This window comes from Eumetopias jubatus, unplaced genomic scaffold (assembly GCF_037043125.1).
Source record: "Eumetopias jubatus isolate StellerSeaLion01/CBP00866 unplaced genomic scaffold, mEumJub1_p1.0 scaffold_1, whole genome shotgun sequence".
NCBI lineage: Eukaryota > Metazoa > Chordata > Mammalia > Carnivora > Otariidae > Eumetopias > Eumetopias jubatus.
In genome coordinates this window covers 212,828,970-212,837,005 of record NW_028274807.1, presented here as the reverse complement: position 1 = coordinate 212,837,005, position 8,036 = coordinate 212,828,970, and positions in this window count along the sequence as shown.

Here is an 8,036-nt window from a genome sequence, read left to right as displayed (position 1 = left end):
CCAAGACTGAAAAGACAGGCCCTAGGATGATCAGTCCCCCCAAATATGCTAAAAGCATGCCCCATTGTGACTTGTATGGGCCCCAGGCACTTTGGCCTTCATGGGTCCCACAGTCCATAAAGAAAAAATATATATATATTTATATGTATATATTAAAAGTTAAATTTTACAACCGAGGTGGGGCATAAAGATGGATAGAATTGGGGCACCTGGGTGACTCAGTCGGTTGAGTGTCTGTCTTCGGTTCAGGTCATGATCCCAGAGTCCTGGGATTGAGTCCCGCATCGGGCTCCCTGCTCAGCGAGGGGTCTGCTTCTCCCTCTCCCTCTGTCATTCTCCCTGCTCATTCCGTCTCTCATTCTCTCTCTCAAATAAATAAGTAAATCTTTAAAAAAGAAAGAAAGAAGAAAGAAAGAAAGAAAGAAAGAAAGAAAGAAAGAAAGAAGGAAAGAAAGAAAGAAAGAAAGAAAGAAAGAAAGAAAGAAAGAAAGAAGAAAGAAGAAAGAAAGAAGGAAAGAAAGAAGGAAAGAAAGAAAGAAAAAGGGAAGGAAGGACGGAAGGACGGAAGGACGGAAGGACGGAAGGAAGGAAGGAAGGAAGGAGAAAGAAAGAAAGATGGGTAGAATCCAAACTAGATCATGGGGGCTTTTCCTTCTCATTTTAAAAGAAACTGAAACATTTGCAAGGGCCCCCAGTGCATTGGGCATTTAATAGATAAGTCAGCCCTGCTAACAGGTCGGGCCTGGCTCTTTGAAAGGCCTGATTGCCTCATAGGCTCTGTGTCTGCTACCTACTGACTATCCCACCCACAACCTACATGGACTCTGATGAGTGCAAATAATTTCGAGAAGAGAGATCAACGAGGTGCTTAATAATGGCCTCTGCTGCCCGCCTTAGCCCCTAAAAGGCAGCCTATCTCCTGGCTCCTCAGCAGGCCCACCTGCCAGGGTCCCTGGTTTGGGACACTATGGTGTCTCGTAGGGACTTCAGTGACCTCCTCACTGCAACCAGAGGGATTGTTGTGCAAACAGAACGGACTGTAGGGCCCACAGGACACCCACCACGCCCTTCTGCACCCCTGATTGCATAGGCTGCTCCCTCTCTCCCCCCCCCAGAGCATCCTTTCCTCATCCTTGCCCCCCCAGGACAGGAGCTTCCCCCCCCTTAACCTGGGAGGACAGCCCTGCCCTAACCGGGCCAGCCACATTCTTTCTGAGGTTGCCAGCGGCTGTGGGCAGCTTTGGGCGCCCACCTGTACAAAAGAGCTCCTGCTAGCATCCACCTCAACGGGTGGGGTGCTGGGGGGGGCTGAAGAAGATGGCGCTTCCCAGGGCCAGGCACGCTGTTCTGGAGCAGACGGGGTGCGCCTCCAATGCCAGTAGCTATTATTGTACCTGGAGGAGGGGAACAGGGGCTGGAGGAGAGAGCCAGCCAGTAGAGGAGGGAGCAGGGCCAGGAAGGAAGCAGACAGAAGGCAGACAGAACACGGAGGCCTGTGGGCCACAGCAAGCAGCTGGGCGTGGGCAGGGGCTCTGGGCCGAGGGAGGACGCAGAGAAGTTGTTGCAGGCGTTTGCAAGGGCTACCCTAATGAAGTACATAGCCCTGGGTGGCTCACACCCCCGAAACGTGTCGTCTCACAGCTCCGGAGGCCGGAGATCAAGCTGCGGGCAGACGCGGCTGCTGGAGAGGCCTCTGTCCTTGGCCGGCTGATGGCTGTCCCTGTGCGCGTGTCTGCGTCCTCACCTCCTCTTCCTAGAAGGACACCGGTCACACTGGACGAGGATCCATCCTAATGACCTCATCGGAACTTATTTATCACTTTAAAGGCCTTGTCTCCAAATCGTCACATTCTTTAGTGCTGGGGGTCGGATCGTCCAACAGATGAATTTGGCAGGGGAGGGGGCGGCGGGGGCGATGACATCCAGCCCAGAACAGCACTGGGGGGCTTGTCGGGAGAAGGGAAACAGGAGAAGCATAGGTTGCAAGCAGCAGACTTCTCTTACTAAGGATATGCCTGGGTCCCCATCTGGTCTACCCGAAACCAGAGGGCTGTCAGGGTCCGCCCTCGGGGCCTAGCTACATGGTTAGATGCTGGAGTCCCAAATTCAGGTTCTTCACAGCTGAAAAGGGCCTAACTAAGCCACTATGTGAATCTCTTGGCACACTGCCTGGCCTAGAGAGCTTGATAAATCACAGCTATTATTCTTAATTAAGATTATTGGGCCGGCAATATTAATCTAGAAAAACCACCATTTAGGCCAAAAAGAAAAAAGAGCCTGATTACATAATGATAAACATTACGCGAAGCTGGAGACATGGCATTATTAAAACTCTGTGCTTCATAAAATACAATCACACCACAGAAAAATGTTAGAAATAAACTGCCAGAAACATAATCACAGCAAGAACTTAAGAAACTATGGCAAAGTGAGGGTATGAGACTAGAAATCTTCTGTCCAACAGTCACACTCCTTGATATTATCCGAATGAAGTGAAAACTTACAACCACACACCCAAAACTGCACACACAGGTGTCTATAGCAGCTTTGGGCTTGGAAGCAACCCAGACATCCTTCAGTGGGTGAAGGGATAGACTGCGGGACATCCAGACAATGGGATGCTATTCAGCACAAAAAAGAGACGAACTCTCCAGCCATGAAAAGACACGGAGGAACCTCAAATGCTTAGGACTAAGCGAGAGAAGCCAGTCTGAAAAGGCTACGCACTGTAGGATTCCAACTCTATGACATTCTGGAAAAGGTAAAAGCATTCAGACAGTAAAAGGATCAGTGGCTGTCAGTGGTGGGGGGTGGAGAGATGAAGAAGTGGAACACGGGATTTTTAGGGCAGTGAAATACTCTGTATGTTACCATAACGATGGCTACATTCATTATCCATCTGTCCAAACCCATAGAGTGAACACCAATGTAAGGCATGGGCTCTGGATGATAATGATGTGTCGGTGTGGGTTCATTGATGGTAACAGAGGTGCCCCTTTGGTACCATGTTGACAGTCGGGGAGGCTGTGCACGCGGAGGGGCAGAGGGTATGGTGAGGTATATGGGAACTTCCTTGACTTTCCACTCAATTTTGCTGTGAACCTAAAACTACTCTAAAATATAAGTTATATATTAATTTTTAAAGGAGCCCTTGGGTTTTTTTAAAAAAGATTTTATTCATTTATTAGAGAGAGAGAGAGAGCACAAGCAGGGGGAGCGGCAGGCAGAGGGAGAGGGAGAAGTGGACTCCCTGCTGAGCGAGGAGCCCGATGTGGGGCTCGATCCCAGGACCCTGGGATCCTGACCCGAGCTAAAAGCAGACGCTTAACCGACTGATCCACCCGGGTGCCCCAAGGGGCAGGCCCTTGTTTTTTACATTAATGTCTGTCTATATTGAGAACACAGTACTCTTCAGGAAGATGAATATATTAAATGTATGCATTCATAAAAAGTAATGACACAGAGGGGCGCCTGGGGGGCTCAGTGGGTTAAGCATCTGCCTTTGGCTCAGGTCATGATCCCAGGGTACTGGGATCAAGCCCCATGTCAGGCTCTCTGCTCAGCGGGGAGTCTGCTTCTCCCTCTCCCTCTGTGTGTGTGTTCTCTCTCTCTCTCTCAAATATTTTTTAAAAATGAAAACAAAAATCAACTATTTTAGAAGTTAGATTTACAGAAAAATTGCAAAGATGGTACACAGAGTTCTCATACACCCTATGGCCTTTCCTCTAGTCATAATATCTTAGAATAAAATATTTGTTACAATTAATGAACCAATGCTGACCCATTATAATTAACTAAAGTCCATACTTTATTCAGATTTTTTTCAAATTCTCCCTAATGTTCTTTTCCCTAAGTTCACCTAGTTGTCACGTCTCCTTAGCCTCCTCTTGGCTTGGCCAGCTTCTCAGACTTTCCTTGTCTTTGACCTTGACAATTCAGAGAGGAACCGATTAGGAATTTTATAGAATCTCCATCAGTTGGGACCTATCTGATGCTTTTCCCACAGATAGACTGGGGTGATGGGTTTTGGGAAGAAAACCCCAGAGTTGAAGGGCCCTTCTCATCGTATCACATCCTATCCAGAGTACATGCTGTCAGCATGACTAATCACAGGTGTTTCCAAGGGACAGTAACAAAGACTGATAACTTACATAGGCCAAGAAGGAAATCTCTAAGCACAAAAAGTAGACACTGCCCAGGCCCCAGGTTTTGTTACAGTACAACTATACAAAATGCAGGGGGCATTACCCCTGAGCCCTGAGTCTCACCCTCCCCAGGCTGCAGAATCAAAACACTCTAACACTTATGGAGAGGGGTTCTAAATTGGCCCCCACGGTTCCCATCTCCTATATTCATGCTCTTGTCTGATCCTCTTTCCTTGAGTATAGAAAGGATCTAATGAGTCCATTTTAACTAACAGAATATGATAAATGGGTTGAGATGTCACATCTGAGATTAGGTTACAAAAGACTGTGACTTCTGCCTTGCTGGCCCTCTCTTACACCTGTGGACGGAAGTTGGCTGCCATGTTGGAAGCTGCCACATGCCCACTTGGCAAACACTGAAGCTTGTGGTCCGTGAGAAACAGAGGCCCTCAGTCCGACAGCCGGCAAGGGACTGAATCCTGCCAACAGCTGTATGAGTGATCCTGGAGCAGAGCCTCCCCCCATCAGGCCTTGAGAAGATGACAGCCTCACCTGACACCTGTATCACAGACCCGTGGGACACCGAACCAGAGGACCAGCTGGGTCACACCAAGATGCCTGACCCACAGAAATGGTGAGAGCATACAAACTCGTCTTAAGCCATGACATTGTTAAAAACAGCTTTATTGAGGTATAACGGATATGCAAAATCTGCAAATACTTAATGTATATAATGTGATGCGTTTTGGACATATGCACACACCCGTGACACCATCACCACAGTCAAGGTAACATATCCCTCACCTGCAAAGTCTTCTCGTATCCTTTTTTTTAGGGGTGGGGGTGGGTGGGTGGGAGAACACTTAACATGAACGTTTTAAAACTAAAATTTTTGAAGTGCACAATACAGAATTGCGAATTGTAGGCCCCATGTGCCAGCGAACTCTAGCACTTACCTTGCATAACTGAAACTTGATATGCACTGAACAACACCTTCCCATTTCCCCACCCCCCAGTCACCAGGAACCACCACTCTGCTCTCTGTTAAGCCATCCTGCTTTGGAATAATTTGTTACATGGCCATAGTGCAATAACAGTCTTTCTGTGATAATCCCAGCCCCAAATCTTGCCCTTCCTGGATGAACACTGCACACACACACTCCCAAGAACCGGCTTTCTGGATGCTTCCCCAAAGGGCAGCTCCCTGAGTGCCTTGGTCCTTATCCGGTCCTTGGTCTTGCCATTGACCTTGCCTGGTGCATGCTCACCATACAGCGCTGGGAAGGTTCCCTACACCCTGCCACCCCACCAGGGAGCCTTGAGCACACGGCTTGGTCTACTGACCAGGGAGACCTGAAGGTCTTAGCTGGGACAAAACACCACAGACTGGGGGCGGGGAGGGGCGGGAAACCACAATATGTCTCACAGTTCTGGAGACTTGAAAGTCCAAGATCAAGGTGCTGGCAGAATTCGTCCTTGGTGAGGGCTCCCTTTCTGACTTAGAGAGTAAGAGAGCCAGAGATCCTAACCAATTTTTAAGTGTACAGGACAGTATCGTCAACTATATGCCCACTGTCGTAAAAATACGGAAAATACGGGAGCACCTGGGTGGCTCAGTCGTTAAGCGTCTGCCTTTGGCTCAGGTCATGATCCTAGGGTCCTGGGATCGAGCCCCACATCAGTCTCCTTGCTCCGCGGGAAGCCTGATTCTCCCTCTCCCATTCCCCCGCTTGTGTTTCCTCTCTCACTGTCTCTCTGTCAAATAAATAAATAAAAATATTTTTTTAAAGATTTTATTTATTTATTCATGAGAGACGGAGAGAGGGGGGGAGAGAGAGAGAGAGAAAGAGAGAGAGAGAGAGAGAGAGAGAAGCAGGCTCCCAAGGAGCAGGGAGCCCGATGCGGGACTCGATCCCAGGACCCTGGGATCATGACCTGAGCCGAAGGCAGATGCTTAACCATCTGAGCCACCCAGGCGCCCAATAAATAAAAATCTTAAAAAAAAAGAAAAAAAGAATGCCCTTATCAGAAATGTGCTTAGGTATTGAAGGGGAAGTGTCTTGATGTCTGCAACTCTCCTTCAAACGTTTAGCAAAACAAATCTGCTTGTATATGTACGTGTGTGTGTATTTGTGTGTGTATACATAACAGAGATGGCTAAAGCAAATGGCAAAATGAATCTAGGTGAAGCGTCTACGAGTGTTCTTTATACTATTCTTGCAACTTGTTTGTGGCTTTCAAGTGTTTCAAAATGAAAAGGTGGAAAAACAAACAGAGCACCCTCAATGCTCCCCATATGTTCCTCCAGCTGCCATCATTTTTCCCTCTACACACAGCAAGGATTTCTCAGAGATGCCCATGCCTGCCCTACATGCTGGCTGAATGTTTACTAGCTGGCCCTTCATACGAACCAAAAGCTCCCGATCTGTAGTGTTTGCCAATTCCTGTGGTGTAAATACTCCTCCCACCGTGGCGGATTGCAAGCTACTGATGCGGTGTCACTGAACACGGAACTGATAGAAGATGCAACAGCACGTGTAACAGTATTTCCAGCATACACACGTGATTTATGTAAATACCCTCAGTAGCAACACGTGGAAAAATAATTAGGAAGTGTTGAGTTTTGAGTATTTATTACCTTTGTCTAAATACAATCCATTTGATGGGAAAGTTTATACAATGAACTTTTAAACAAGGGCCGTGTTTAACAACTAGCTCCCAAATTCCTGAAAATTCGACAATTTGCTCTCGCCGGCCAGTACAAGCTGATACCAGCACACCTCTGTAAAAAATAAACAAAAAAACTCAACCCACTGAAACCTGGCTTCCACAATCACCATTCAACCAAAATGCTCTTGCTTGTCTCATCAGGGACCTCCATATTGCAAAAATGCCAAGGACAATGGACACAGGTCTGGCCTGGCCTGCCTTGCCTGAGTTCCCTGTAGCATTCAACACTCCACACTCCGCCTGCCTTCTCCGAGGTCTTCCAGGCGCTCTTCCTACCTGTTGACCACTCCTGCCCAGTCTCCTTCAAGGGCTCTTCTTCCTCCAGACCTTCTTCTCAGCAACAAACCTATATATCCCAACCACTTAACTAGTTTGCTCTTCTTGGAGTAAAGACATTTCAAACAAAGCCAGAGTGGAAGCCCTCATTACTTACTCCCACCTCCAGGCGGAGCTTCTGAGAGACAGAGAATCTGTCCAACCCTGAAGCTAGGGAGTGTATGTTGCCTCCCTTTCAAGTCCCACAGACCTTATCACAGTTTAATAACTCAAAAGGCTTCAATAGGGCAAAGGCAACATGCATTGACTCCCCCACGGCACCAGCTCCCCATCTCTCCTAGACTCAGATCGCAAGGCCATGTTAAGGTACCGCCACTTGGTGGCGGCATTCTCTAAATGGAAAATAGTATCCAGGTGCTAAAAAGACAAAGGCCTAATCTTCTTTAGGGCCAGGTGTGTCAATTCACACGGGATCCACGGAGGAGCGGCCTCCACCCAGCCTGGTCTTAGCTTCATCTTCCTGTTCTGGACTAAAACCAACAGGAGCTTTCTCAAAGTGCTGTACAAAGTGGGCTCATTTGCTCTCGCTCAGGGAGCAACTCACTTGCCCGTCTGTCTGTCACTGTAGGCCACTGTCAGTGAGAGCCAGGGTCAGTCACTACCGGGCTGGTCCGCGGGCCAATCAGTCAGAATCCAACTGAATCCATCCCTGTGGTCAGCCGCTCTACTTGTCCTTGCAACCACTGCAACCCGGCGCGATCTGTCGGGGAGATCACCGCTTCGGACGGAATTCGAGCCCTCACGATCCGCCCCTTCGTAGTCTTATCCAACCATAGGTCTCCGCTTCAAAAAAAGTGCCCGCTCCCCGCTCGCTGACATCCAGTC